General features: G+C 34.5%; 1 pseudogene; it reads right to left on the reverse strand.

Annotated features, from left to right (window-relative positions):
* Positions 1-2401: 2401 nt before the first annotated feature.
* On the reverse strand, positions 2402-12601 carry LOC127950645 (nicotinamide/nicotinic acid mononucleotide adenylyltransferase 3-like; annotated as a pseudogene).
* Positions 12602-15568: the final 2967 nt, after the last annotated feature.

Raw genomic sequence — 15568 nt, forward strand, 5'->3', positions numbered from 1 at the left:
TTCCTATGACTTAAACTGATCCTGGATATGGTATAATAAACCATGAAAGCCTATTCATTTAAACTTGCTACTTAAAGGTAAGAAAAATCTAAAAAAATCTCAATAAATCTTCACAAAACATTTAGTGTCCTTGCAAAACATATGCATTGAGGGAGAATCATACACATAATCCTGCAAGTTCATACTGAGCCAAAAAGCACAGTTTAATAAATAGTATTAAAGCTTTTTTGAGTAGTACTTTATAATAAAAAAGGTATAAAACTATGCTTTTAAGCTCTCAAACCTTAAAGTGTTTGCTCACCATACATTTCCTGTCATCCACTCCACTGAGATCCTTCTCAAACTCATGACAAGTCTTTATGATGATGTGATCTCCATCCTGATTGAGGTCTTTATCAGGCTTCAGCGGGGTGGCAATCTTTCTAATAGCTACATTTATGGCTTGAAAAGAAAATGACAGCCTCATATGGATTTAAAACAGTACTCAAGCAATACCACAGAACAGGGATGGTTACAGGTGGAAATAACATGGTACTTCATCAACACTATGAAGCGAGTCAAGAGACATGAAGCGGAGTTACATGGTAATGAGGTACGTTTTCATGGTACGTTTTCAGACTGATGCTGCTTAATATAAAAAGCAACATCTTATATAAAAAAAGGCCAAAAATAATAAGTAGGAAACCACCATGTATGATACGAGAATACTACAAATCTATAAATCATCCATTAAGGAGTCTTAGATAATGTCTGTATATGTGAATACAAAACTTAATAAAGTAATTATTTCTGAAATGACTCTTATAATGTAATGTGTATATGTGTATGTAATGTAAGGTTTTAAGAGCATCTTGTATTTACACATTGTTTTAAATATTATATTTCTCCCAGCAGATGGCATCTTTATGCCACGCATTGTATTTTCATTACCTTGGCTCAATTTCTGACTTATAATTCAGAGGTCAATGTTGTCGAGTACCCTCTCAAGATAGAATATTGTCAAGAAAAATATTAAAACAGGATAAAACATTGAAATATGGTACATTTATTTCATAAGACTGAGTGAGTGAGTGATGTGACATTCAGCTAAGAATGGTGACCCATACTCAGAATTCGTGCTATGCATTTAACCAATCCAAAGTGCACACACACAGCAGTGAACACACACACACTGTGAACACACACCCAGAGCAATGGGCAGCCATTTATGCTGCGGCGTTCAGCGAGCAGTTGGGGGTTCGATTCCTTGCTCAAGGGCACCTAAGTCGTGGTATTGCCAGCCCAAGATTAGAACCCATAACCCTAGGGTTAGGAGTCAAACTCTCTAACCACTAGGCCAAGTTTTACTGTTAGTTTTACTGTTTTCATTTCACTGAAAAGGTGATAGTGTTTAATGGTAGGTCCCATTGTGACAACTTACCCCATTTAATGCAGCAACATGCTATCAATAACAAAATACTCTTACACATAATGCTTATTTCTTTAATATAATGTAGAAAAAAAAAACTATTTCAATTGTCTTCTTAGATTAATTCACATAAAATACATAATTTTGAAGTCTATTTGTTCTTCAAATAAAATAAAAGTAGGTTTTGTGCTTGATATAAAATCAAGTTGCATTGTCACTCCTTTCATCTGTCAGTCAAAAGTGTCTGATGCTTTGAATTGGCACACACGGCCCTTCTGTGCAAAGCAGCGGCCATCTAGAAGAGTGGGACTAGTTGTGTTGAATTAATTCGTCTGGCTTTTCTTTCAAGACAGCATGAATAAAGGCCTTCTTTAAAGCCCAAACTCCACACACAAAGACTGTCAGCAGGAGGGCTTCAACTCTTCAAAAAACACCCTTATAGCAACTAGCTGGGTTCAGCCAAAACTCACAGTCAGTGGTACAAGAAAAAAAAAACGCTGCCTCAAACTACATTCTTCTATTTTATTTCGTCTGAACCTCCCGCCCAACTGACAAAGCTTAATGAAACATCTTTAGTGATCTGACAACATGAATGACGCTTTCTGTGCAAATGGAAATGGAAGAAGCAATGTTTGCCATCCAAAGTGTAAAGGCTGTTATTTATCTTCCTTGTGACATTCAGCAAAAGTCAACAAATCTCAGGCCCGCCGAACATAGACCTACAGCTCTGCAGTGATCTGGAAAATCTAACTCCTGCAGAGACGGGATAAATTCCTAAATCCCTCTCCACACATTACACTAGGAAAACATGGTCATGGATAACGTTCATTTTACACAAGACAAAATATGCAACTCCACTACAACTGCTTTCGCATCTTCTATATGAAAAGTGATTCTTTGGATACATATTTTGCTACTACTTATGACTAAGACCACTGGAGGCTATTTCTTATGCATCAGTCTTGTATTGTTTGGTTGACAAGAGGTCGTAGTTTAACGTCTTTGTTCTGTCTTGTGCTTAAAGTTGTGCTCTCTTATGTAATCAATATCTCAGTCTGGTAAGAGATATTTTACACTCTGGCCCCTCCGTAGGGATCGTCGGACCTCTGTAGCACTTATCTCATTGTGGACCCACTCCCGAACCAGACAGATGCTACCCCGGTGCCTGGACAATAAGTCGGACTCATGTATAGCCTGGTCTGGCTGCAGGCTACCTCGGCTCACACAAATTAGTCCAAATCGACCCACCAGACCAGGCACCTTAAACGTGTCCATGAAATCTGCTCCACACTGCAGCTTCATCTGAGGAACCACTGTAAGGGAGAAAGCGATCACATTAATGATTGTATGGTATTCATTCAAGATGTAAATGAGTTTGTTTCTTTATCAGAACAGATTTGGAGAAATTTACCATTATGTCACTTGCTCACCAATTGATCCTCTATAGTGAATGGGTGCCGTCACAATGAGAGTTCAAAGAGCTGATAAAAACAGCACAAAAATCCACACGACTTTCTGTCCATAATCCATAATAACACTTCCTCTGGGGAAACCAAAAATATTTGTTTAGAACGGTTTTCACTTGTAAACTATGTTTGATTTGGGCATATTTCTCCCCTGATTCAGACGAGATAACTTTTTAATTGGATGAAGCAATATTATAAATAAAGGACTCATATTTTAGCAGAATGCAATGTTTTTTTAATTGTCTTGAAGGATTTGTGTATTATAAACAAGCAGCTTTTACTTCACAAGGTGTTGACAGACTTGAGTCGTGTGGATTACTTGTGGATTATCGTGATGTGTTTATCAGATGTTTGGACTCTTATTCTGACGGAACCCATTCACTCCAGAGGATCCATTGGTGAGCAACCGAAATGTTACGTTTTTACATATCTGTTCCAAAGAAGAACCAAACTTGTCCCGAGGGTGAGTATATTTTTATTTCTAAGTGAACTATTCTTTTAAAGGTGACGTTATTAATGTTAGCTGTTTTGGAACTATTCAACTGTTGTAATTAAAGATGGAGCAGGAGAGCAGCAGCATGTCATCATAATACTGTCAAAGTTGTCCAAATTAACGGCACAAAATTGACAACTGCTTATGAAACTGAATATGGTGCTTAACATGAATGATGGCGGGCGTGTAAAGAGTCTAGAGCTGTCACAGACACTGATATTATAATTTAGAAGACTGAAATCAGTGTAACCTAATAGACATTATGAAATAGTGCCAATCCATACAAAATAGCTTACAGCACCTTTTAAATGTGTCTATAATAAAACCAGGTGCTTCTGAACAACACTGGGATTTGTCATCATTTATTTGCCCTCCTGTCAAAAGTATTATTATTTTTTCATCAATGAAACACAAAAGGAGAAATTTTACAGGATGCCCACATTGTTGTTATTGTTAATTAAATTAATTAAACTATTCAATTAAATGATTAAAACTACATTTTGGTATTTTGAAAATAAAGCTAAAATAAAATAAAACAGAATAGGAATATTGGCAACACTTTAGAATAGATAACACTTGTTAACTATTAACTACAACATTTCTCTCAATAAATTCTTAATTTGTTGCTTATTAATAGTTAGTAAGGTAGTTGTTAGGTTTAGGTATTGGGTAAGATTAGGAATATAGAATAAGGTCAACTGGAATAAGGTATTACTATGTTCTTAATTAGCACTAATACATTGCTAATATTCTAGTAATATGCATCTAATAAGCAACTAATAAGTGTTACCTATTCTAAAGTGTTACCGGAATATTACTTGAAAAACTTAAAACTTGAACAGCAATGAATAAGTTTATGTTACGTTTAACTATAAAACTACAACAGTTCAAACTAAATAAAGCTATAAAGAATAAAAATCCAAAAGTAAGAAAATAAATATTACTATTACTTAATTACTAAACTAAACTAAACTCAAAATTAAAACTGAAAATATAAAAATAAAATTCAAAATATAAAAAAAACACTATAATAGTCAATACAGATTGTATCAGAGGAGCTTCCGTCACACCCTTGGGGAGCGTTTCAGAAACGAGGATAAGTGAAAACTCTGAGTATGCTGACCCTGATATGAGGGAAACTCTGGGTTTTCTGTTTTCAGAATGGGTGGTTTGTCAAACCCAGAATACCCTTATACTCAGAGTCAGTTACCATTGTAACTTACTCTGTGAACCTTACCTGGTTGGGAGCAGGTTTTCTTTAGTTTATTTCGGCATCCTCCCCCTTTTAAAAGCGCAAGCGATGTTTAAACGCCTCATTCACTCATTTACCCTGCAAAAAAGCTTTTCTTACTGAGTATTTTTGTTTTATTTCCAAATCATATATCTAAAAATATTTACGTTAAGATGCAATTTCTACAGATGAAAATTACAGTGTATAAGGTATTTAGTTTTGTTTCCTGGGGAAACGAGTATAAGACTCATCTCGATTTAAGAATTTTTTGATTGGAAATTTAGAATTTAATTTGAGAAAATCATTTTTTTTCAGTGCAGGTATATATTTGCTGTCCTGGATTTACCCGTGTGTGGATTTATTAAAGACTATTTGCATTAATCTTCATCTTCATGCATTTATCTCACCGTAGTGTGGCAGTTTCACAGCAACAAACAGCAAAATAGTCTTTTGAACCATACTATACATTACTGTTAAGTAAATGCCCCCTTTTTTTGTACAGTACAAACCCATTTATATAATTATTATTATTATTTGTGGCATAGATGTTTTTTTTTCCTGCAGAGATAACAGTGATGCTCTGCGGTTCCAAATTAGGATAACATTCTGCATCCTACAAAACTTGAAATAACCTGCAATACTGGAAACTGCACAGTGGAAATTGTAGTGAACACAGATTTGCTGCCTGTTAACAGATTTACATATTACTTTTTTTGCAAATACAAACCAAAAAACAATGCTATCAATGAATTTCCCCATCTTTCAATATGTTGTGGTGGCTCATAAACAAAATGTTTGACACTCCTTGAACCCTTGCATCTCAAATCTCAATTTTTCTTTCCTTAACGCCTCATTAGAAATCATTTCATGGCTAGCAATATAAGGGCTCAACCTCTGCAGTGTTATTTACAGGATGTGAAAGAATCAATAGTATGCTTTTAACTCTAATTCTCTTGCTATAACATATGTCTGAGAGCTGGCTTTTGTTTGAGCAGGCGTGAATTGCAGGGGGCAGGAAATGAACCTCGATCGGCCCACCAAAGCTCTTTATTTCTACTTTATGTGACTAAAAATAGATCTAAAGAAATGTATGTGCACACTGCATGGGCATGGGGAAATACCACCCCCTTCATATTTATTCTAATAACAAATACATTCATGAAAAACCAGTAAAGAAAATAATTATGCACATTCCAATATAAACACTAATATTTCTAGACAATCATAAATGGCTTAATTCAGTAAGCGCCAGATTTCTTTCAATTGGCTATAATGGGGTTTGCATGAAAGCAATTTAATCAAAAATAATCCCTGAGATAATTCAACATGAAATCTAAAATTAAAAGGATCTCTTTCTGTAAAAATATCAATGATTTTAAACATCTTTTAGGTTAATTTTGACTGATATGTATATTTATCATTATAACAGAAGGATGAATGTAATTTGATGAGTTTCTTTATGCAATTTTCAGTCTAGGCCATAACTGTTTGTTGTTAAAAAGACAAAAAGTTGTAAAAGTTAATTTTTTGTTCACACTGTTCACATATACTAAACATGAATTCCACAGCATCGCTTCAGTTTTTAACATAATAAGTGCAAGGTAAGATTTAATTAGCTGAACATGTAATATTTGACATATTTAAATATAGGCTAAATCATTTGTGTGATTTGTGTAATTAAAAATGTAATGTGATGAGACAAGAAATGCTTTTCCTTTAGTGTTGTTGATTTATTAGTCATACCAAATAGAGTGAAATTGTCCATATTTCTTAATAAAAAATATTAATTGCAACATTTTATAAAATTAATATTTCATACATACTCTTTACTCACTCATACATATTTCCTTGAATTTATTTAAATCCTTTAATTATGTAATTACTTGAAATAAAAATACAATTTCTATTTGAAAGGTTTAAAAAAATAAAATAATTGGACCCACCCCCAGTGTTCAAAACATGATTATGGCCTTGCTTCAGTCCACAGCCAAACAAAAGACATTACACATGAAAGAATAGCAATAGAACAAAGGGGAGCAGGCGTTGAATAAGGGAGTTCTCTAAAAGGTTTTGAGATAACAGGGTATTTGTGTGCATGTGTTCTGTCATTCTTGGCACTTGTCTTGTTATAAAGTTGTCCTGGCTATTAATCTCAGCTTCATTAACAGTCCGAGCACGCTTGTCTTAAGCTCAGTCATCCTGTGGAGGGTATTAGGCTTCATTAGCATGCTCCTCTACAGCAACCCCAAATAAAAGCATTGTTGAAAAGAGGCCTAACAGCGCTTGTGCTGGCCAGAGAAAAGACAACAGCCTGTTTTAAATGCATCAGACTTATCTAAAGTGATTAGCAAAAACAGAAAAGGCTTTGTTGGGCCAGAGATAAGGTTTAGAGGAAACCGAACTGTGATGAGAGGTTCTGGTGTCAATTTATAAAGATTGAGAGGTGGCTTACCAGAGACTGCGGGCAGGTCCTTGCTGCTGTGGTACTGAGCAGCTATGCGGTCGTAGTGGTACCTGTGGGAAAAACAAACAGCAGATAAGCAATGGTGAGCATGAATGGCCATACTGTGTAGATAATCAGCTTATGAATGTAGGAGAAGCTTTACATTCACACTAAATTACATGAGCCTGTACAGTAGATGTGTATCTCAACTTCTCCAGTCTCCCACAAGAGGCTATTATAAGCTTTGTTGTTGCTTAAATGCAGATAGGAGTATGAAACTTTTACATAGAGAATAATTGTTGAGTTAACAGCACTTGTGTAGATATATACTGCACAATGGACATTGGAATTAACCAATAGCAGAACCATAATAATAGAATCAGGGATGTGCACCATTCAGAATTTGAATAGGATTTGAATTGAAGTAGCTAAAAAAGACATAGAATTGTTTTTGAATTATAAAGTAATTTCAACAAGAAATGCAAAGTTCCTCAAGACAAACTTTTGAATCTTGACTTCAATAGGCCTTGTTAACAAAAGTCCTGATTTCTTGAATGTTTATAGGCCTGACAGAAATGATAGAATACATAGAATGGTAGAACCATAGATAGATAGATAGATAGATAGATAGATAGATAGATAGATAGATAGATAGATAGATAGATAGATAGATAGATAGATAGATAGATAGATAGATAGATAGATAGACAGACATAGATGCAATGCTGGTACAACTTGGCAAAAAGAACGCACATTAGAAGGCACATAACTAATAAATGCACGTTGTTGCAACCTATGCTGAATAGATTTTGTAACAAAGCCTGCATGTATGAAGCATAGCACTACTGTATGTCCTTTAAAAATAGCAAAAACTCAACCTGGTAATTCATCACATAGGTCAACTGCAAGGGCATATAATCAATTGTGTGATTTCGTCCAATTCTGCCAGGAAGTAAATTACGAACCTAGAAAGACAAAGCCCTGGCACGGGCCCCTGGCGCAAGAGCAGCCATCCTCCTCCCTGGCATCGGAGTATTAATTAGACACCTAAGGGCATAGCTAGCAGTTGGTATAAAACAAAATTTGAGTGCTCTGAGGGGTCCTTTAACAGTCTCTTGTTACTTTACTATGTCTTGAGGGATTCAAAAGGAGGAACGGCATGTCACAACGAAGAGAGGGAACAAGAATTTGGCACGTTTGCAAAACGAAAACCTTGATGGATGGATAGTAGGGTGGCTGTTTGATATCTCATACACAGGGAATTTAAGGATTCAACTCCTATAAAGTTTTGGCTTTAGTTCAGCTCTGATATTTTGAAGATGACAGTGAGTTTGTGAAGTCCTTTATAGAGGGTAATGCAAGGTGAATTCATATATAAAGGCAACATATAAAATATAATTGCATCTTGAAATATTTCTACAGTAGAGATTGAATATCTACATTCCATGTCTATATACCTTTGCCAATGTGTGCCATTATTTTTGTATATACAGTATTGCATTATATAAATGAGACTTTTAGGGGTATTAATATGTGAGATGTAACACTCTAATGTGAACCATCAGTTTATTTAGGAGAAGGATACTCCTACTTCAGACGTAATTTTATGCTGTATCATAAACTGTCATTCATAATAATAACGCCAGTATGTTTAAAATTTGAACAGTGCTTTTGAAGTAAAGAAAAAAGGCAACTTTCCTATCATCAAAGATGACTCTATCGCTGCACTTCTGAGCAGTTTCTGGGATAATGGAGGTGCAATCAGCATTAAGCGCCCCATCTGTCAAAACCGGTTAATGTTTCCTTTACAGCCAGTGTCCCAATTGTGTTAAAAGACTCAGGAAAGTTACTTGCCTTGTCAAAGTTTTGATTAAATAAATGATTTGCGTTAGTCATGGTTAAGAAGCCAATGTAGGACACTTTTGTAAAATTGTGCTTTAAATTTATATTAACCTCATGGTCACCACAGTCTCTGTCCAGCTCTGCAGGGCAAGTCTTGACATAGCCAGTCTGTGTTTCGAAGCAACAAGACCCTGTTTACCATACTCATCACCGACAGAAGATACAATCCCACCCGCCACACGATACAGACCTACGAGATGGAGAGAGAGACAACATATCCCAAAAAGATTAGATGTACTTTATTTTAAGGTCCAGTTCTCCCTATTAACAAAGCATTAACTATGACTTTTGGCTCAATAAACTCCTAATTTGCTGCTTATTAACAGTTAGTGAGATCAAGTTTAGGTATTGGGTAGGATTAGGGATGTAGAATATGGTCATGTTGATTAAATGCTTTATAAGTACTAACAAACAGCTAATATGTTAATAACAGGCATGCTAATAAGCAACTAACTAATAGTGTAAGAATTGATCCCTATACTAAAGTGTTACCCAAATATAAAGCATTTCAAGCTCCTGTAGCTCAAATATTATACCAATGCTAACAAAATGTGTTCAATACCCAGAAAAAGCATGAACTTATAAAATGTAAAAAGATTGACTCACCCTCAGGTCATCTAAGATGTTGATTCGTTTTTTTTTCTCCATCGGATACAGGAGAAATTGATCACATTATTTGCCCACCAATGGATCTTCTGTCTGCAGTGAATGGGTGCCATCATAATGAGAGTCCAAACAGCTGATTTTACAGTGAGAAAAGTTTCAGCAAATTTTCATGGTTGGGTGAACTATTCCTTTAAAGCACAGAGCGTATGAATGAAATGTAAATGATTGCTGGATTATTAAAGAGACATTGATTCCTTTTCTAAGTGCTGCAGCCCTGCAAAAGTTTCTAAGCCACTGCACACAAATTAACACGAGCTTTGCATGCACACGCAAACTCTAATGAGTTGCTGAATGCTTAATGTTTTTGCCAAATAATGCTGTAATTTTGCACTGTCGAGATGAATTCACATAATACTGCAATTGTTTTTGCGGTTTCTCATTAAGCTGTGCATGCAAGACATTATAAAACAGAATTCATCAATAAAATTCATTTTTTAAAAGTCAGTTGTAATCTTTCATAAAAATGACAAGAAACCACAAACAAGTTTCCAGCCACTCTTGAGGTAATATCATACGCAAGCTATTTTGGTAACTTGTTAGGCTATATCTGCGAGCAATTTTAGAGTACACTGTGTACTGTAAATAAACACAAGCAAAAATGTCAGCGTGCCAGCGCCATGCTGAGTTTTTACACCACGTCTACACTGAAAGCTAAGCACTGCAACATAACAAAATGTTCCAATTATAATCAACAAAACTTGAAATGCTTGCTTGCATTGTAGACAGCAGCAGCTACAATGCCCTTTTTTTTTTTGCTGGTGATACTTGAACTTAAGCAAGTATATTTTCACTGAGATCAAAACATTCAACATTAAAACTGTGCATTTGTCACACATTCCTTACAGCTTTATATAAAGAAAAGCCTATGCATAATAAAGATATTTTTAAACCTATAAAGCAAGCTGTGTTATATTTGATACACACAATTGTAAGGCCTCTTAATTTGTAAAATGATCAAACCTTTGCTGAAAAACCTGCTGTACACAATCTACTACATTTATTTAATTAATTGAAAACTAATATTAAAATATAAAGTCAGGCTTTTTAGGAATGTTTATTTGTTAACATTTATATTTATTCTTATAAATATATATTTATTCTTATCATATTGGTATTGCACCATATTAAATTATAATTTTACTAAGACACATTATTGGGAGATAGAGACTGACAACTGAATTTTATATGCATTTTATGTAAGTATTCTATTATGAAGTGCATCTTTCAACTTTTTGGCCATATAAATACTAGCAAATGAACCAAATTGCACATTCTTGCTGTGTTTCTTTTTATCTTAAGTAGGAACCCCAAATTCTCCTATATTATAGTATAAGGGACATAAAAGCCTGAATTATCAAATATGATATTAAAAAAAGAGGAAGGAAGACTAAATTTTCAATAACCTTTAGAATAAAAAAAACTATTTAATTTGTCTGTCTTTTTATGGTTAATAAAAGATTTAAGCACACTTTAGACTAGAATTAAACAAACAAAACAAAAATAAACCAAAATGCAGTTACATAACAGAAATCACTTGGAAGCGACAGGTCCAAAGGGATGGTGGAAAGGAGGCCAATTTAGGCCTAATAACAGATGATGGCCAATTTCAGGTAAATGAACAGGTGGCACTAACCCGTCTGGTGCATGTGGTCTCTAGCCAGCTCGAACAGCCGTATGTGCTGGTGGGTAATGGGGTTGAAGGAGCCACAGGCCAGCAAAACCAGAGGAATCCGGCCAGCCATTATAGTGTCTCACACCATAGTATACTGGATAAAACTACAATAAACACAATAAAGACATCACAAAGCAGCTAGTATTTGCAATACAAGCATAAAATTAAATGTTTTGTTATGAAATGGGAAAACATTCTGGAAACAAATGATGTGATTAATGCAAATTCAAGACTATTTATAATGTTTTTTTTTTTTTTTTTTTTTTTTTTGCACTGTTTTTAGAGCCTGATAAACACTTAAAAAATATTTATATACATATAATAATATACTCATAGATAAAGAATAATAGTATAATAGTATAATAATTTGATGGTCAAATCAAGTCAAGCCAATATATATGTACAGTTGAGCTTTAGTGAAGTGCAAGTTACACACTGGATAAGGCACATTTTGTTGACAAAATTACATTGTCTGAACCATACCCTGTAAACACATATTTATTATTTATTAAAATAGGAAAACAGATGGACGGATGTCAATACATATGGTGTACATTGCTAATAACAAAAACTGTGCAGTGACAATGATAAGCAGAGGGAAGTATATGTTTAAGGATGAAGCACTTTGTGCTTACATTTCACACTTTGTTGCAACAAAGGATGAATAACATACCGTGTGAACATAAAAAAAAAGAAAGAAAAAAAAATCACACAACACAATGTGACCAAACAAAAACACATGATGAAACTTAAAGATACATAATAGTAATACTACTACTACTACTACTATTATTAATATTAATAACACTAATAAAATCTAAAGAAGCTGGTCCAGTGACATTACACTTAAGAAACAACCATTGCATATTAACATTACTTTAAATTATAACTTACTATGATACTGAATGCTTACTTTATTCGTCTGATATTGTATTTACCTGATATTCAAACATACTTCAAGGAATTCTACCTTGTCAAAAACCAGTAACGTTACAGTACAGAGAGTAGCAAAATGACTAAAATAAGTTATTTTGTGAGTTTGACAGCTGCCAGTAAACAAAGTTTCTTAACACGGTTTCTGTGTAGCTTTGGATTATTGCATTTAGAAAACAGCTTTAAACTTATACAATAAAGTTATGACTTCGACAGATGTCATTATCTGACAAACATGCTATTAAAAAAATAATCAATCACGGTGTTTACCTTATCCACAGATCTCCTTCAAGTTTATGCAAATGCTATATGTTATAACGTTAGCCGTACGTTACACTATTAATGTCCCCAAGAACATTGAGATAGAAAAACACAGTTCCCATCTTTTTGTAGGCCAGCGGCCACTTGTGGCGAAAACAGTAGAGATCAGACCATTTAATAAGAGAACGTTGATTCCAAACTGTATTTAATCATAAAGACAGACCTCGGTCGCTTTAACTGTACATTTAACGACAAGGACTCGTTCAAAGTCAAATGATATGAACGGTCGGCCCTTTATCTGATGTAGTAAGGCTTGAGGATGATGGAGGTTCTCAACAGGCACAATTCTGAAGGCAAGTCGATGTTAAAAGCACTCTATTATCCATTTGAAGTGAATTATATTCATGTGATTCTGCGATTCTGTACATCGCAGACTCTAATGGTGCGCAAAAGACATTGTTAATGGCTCTGTTGAAACAGGTAGGCAACGACATCCTATACAGATATATATATATATATATCCTAGTCCACATTCTCTTTTTTTCTTTCTTAGTTCTTCATGGATTCTGTATTACCTTTTTAACATAAATATCTAACATGTGGGAGAGAGAAAAAGCTTTTTCTAATCACCCTTCAAGGAGACTTTCTGTTGCCCTTCAAAAGGGCACTTTACACAAAAACTACCCTAATTATAGCTACTAAGGGGGAAATGGGCTGTAAAGATCCATACTCTGAGCCTTCTCTGGCTAATTTGACTAATGTTGTGCCACACTAATAGAGTCATATTCTTTGTATTACATCACGCAGAGGTGAAGAGCACCGATATTATGCTCTTTTGCGCTATAGTCTTATTGCCTACATCTCTAGAAATCAGACAACATATCTGCCTTATGAACTGAATGATTGTCGGTGACAGTGTCATCTATTCACTTTGAGTCTGCAGTTTTGCATCATGTTTGCTTTAGTGTTTACATTAAATAATAACCCCAGGTGCCAGGGTATATTTTTGTATTTTTGCCTAAATTTGTCCATTAAATCTATAAAAAAAGATGGTTCTTTAAAGTTTTTTTCTTCTTCTTTGTTTTCATTTAGTTGCAACTTCCTGGGGCACAATCATTCAATTAGACTCTCAGTCTCAACACACTCTCTCGTAAATGATTTATAAAAAGAAAATGTATTTTACAAGTTTTATAGACATTGTAAGTGGTTTCATACCAATCATGTTTTTTCTCTTTTCATTTTACACTTTGGGGAAGTCATGGTCTAATTATAAGAGGTTTTGACTCATAACACAAAGGTTGCGATTTTTTGAGGTTTGAGGTGGTTGTAGGTGGGGGGAGTGAATGTACAGCAGTACAGTGTTCCCTTCCACCTTCAATACCACGACTGAGATGCCCTTGAGCAAGGCACCAAACCCCCAACTGCTCCCTGGGCACCGCAGCAAAAAAAAAAATAAAAAAAAAATAATGGCTGCCCACTGCACTGTGTGTGTGCATTTTGGATGAGATAAATGCAGAGCACTAATTCCGAGTATGGGTCACCGTATTTGGCCACGTCACGTCACTTTTAACAGAACATGTAAGTGTGATTAGCAGTCTTCAGCTGAGGATACAAGAAAACTGGGTTTTATAAACACATGATAAATACATAGAGGATTGTGAAAATATTTTACTGGAACTTAATTTTCAATTTTTCTGTTTTTATGTTGTGTTTTACTTGTTTATGTATATTTATTCATGTCCAGTGTCAATCATTTTTGAATGTATTCAGTTGTCACTGTTATTTTCTTTTCTACAATTTCAAATGACAATAAAAATAAACGTATGGCACTATATGGGGGACAAAACCCTAATATAGCCTTCAAGGTTATAAAACCATGCAATATTAATAATTACAATTACAATATGAATATGTAAAAAAATAGGTTACAAATATAATTTTAACAAACAAACAGAAAATAAAAATCCGAACTATATTTTAAAAGGTATGGTTAGAAGCCAAATTACACTATTCTGGTATTGTTTAGAAACATTCATTTTAAGAGTGTAACTGCCAATCAATTTTATTACTGACCAAAAAAAGGTTTTTGTTTTTTTTTGGCACGGTGATCCCAAGTAGTTTATATGCAGTAATTAAACGCAAATTACTCTAGGGTGACCCCTCTTGGTAGGCAGGTAGTACTGCCACAGATACAGAGAACTCTCCAAGGTGCTGAAAAGATTGACTCTATGAGCAAATGATGGGTTCAGAGTCTAACCGAGGCAGTGAAAAACACATAAAGCAAAATAAAAAATGTAATATCTTTGGATGATGCATCACCTCCGTGGTGGATCCTAAAAGAGTGATTCCAGCAAAAGAGGAGTTCAGACTTCATTTGAACAGATTGCTCTCATAAGATTTTAAATAGAATTGGAATTAATTATTTAGAGCACTCCATAATAGCAAAAGACACAGCTAAGACTTATTTCAGCAATGTCTATAGACTATTACCAGACTGGAGAGAGATGTGGGTGATAAGACAAAAATTGAATTGCGTTGTATGAAACATGGATTTAACCTTTGTGTCAAGTGACATGAAATGCTGCTGTAAATGTATTAACATATATTTAGATTTTTATACAACATTTAGTTTCCAGTCTTTGCATCTGATAAGTCAAGCAGCATGTGACTGCACTGTGATTTTTCACTATGTAACTACCTTGTCTGCTGTGTTTGTGTTTGCCAGGTCAGTGTTGTCATTGTTAACTGTTAATTGTTAACTAAACTAAAAAAAATAAAAATAAAAATGAAAACGAAATGTTGCCTTGACAATCAAAATAAAAAAAATAACCTGAACAGGTTTAAGCTGTAATCATAGCATATAAATAATACTAAAATTACCCAATTCAAAACAGAGTGTCAGTGTGTCTAAGTGATGCAAATTGTTCAGTGATCCTTTCTGCAATTGCATACGCCAGAATGCGACAATTGATTTTCTTTGTGAGTGGATCATTGACTCAGTCAGTGAACCGATTCATAAAAAAAAACTGATTCATTTAGTAACGAAATGCAGGGATGAGTCACTCGATCATTTATTCAACAGATTCGTTCATT

Source organism: Carassius gibelio, chromosome B2 (assembly GCF_023724105.1).
Source record: "Carassius gibelio isolate Cgi1373 ecotype wild population from Czech Republic chromosome B2, carGib1.2-hapl.c, whole genome shotgun sequence".
Lineage (NCBI taxonomy): Eukaryota > Metazoa > Chordata > Actinopteri > Cypriniformes > Cyprinidae > Carassius > Carassius gibelio.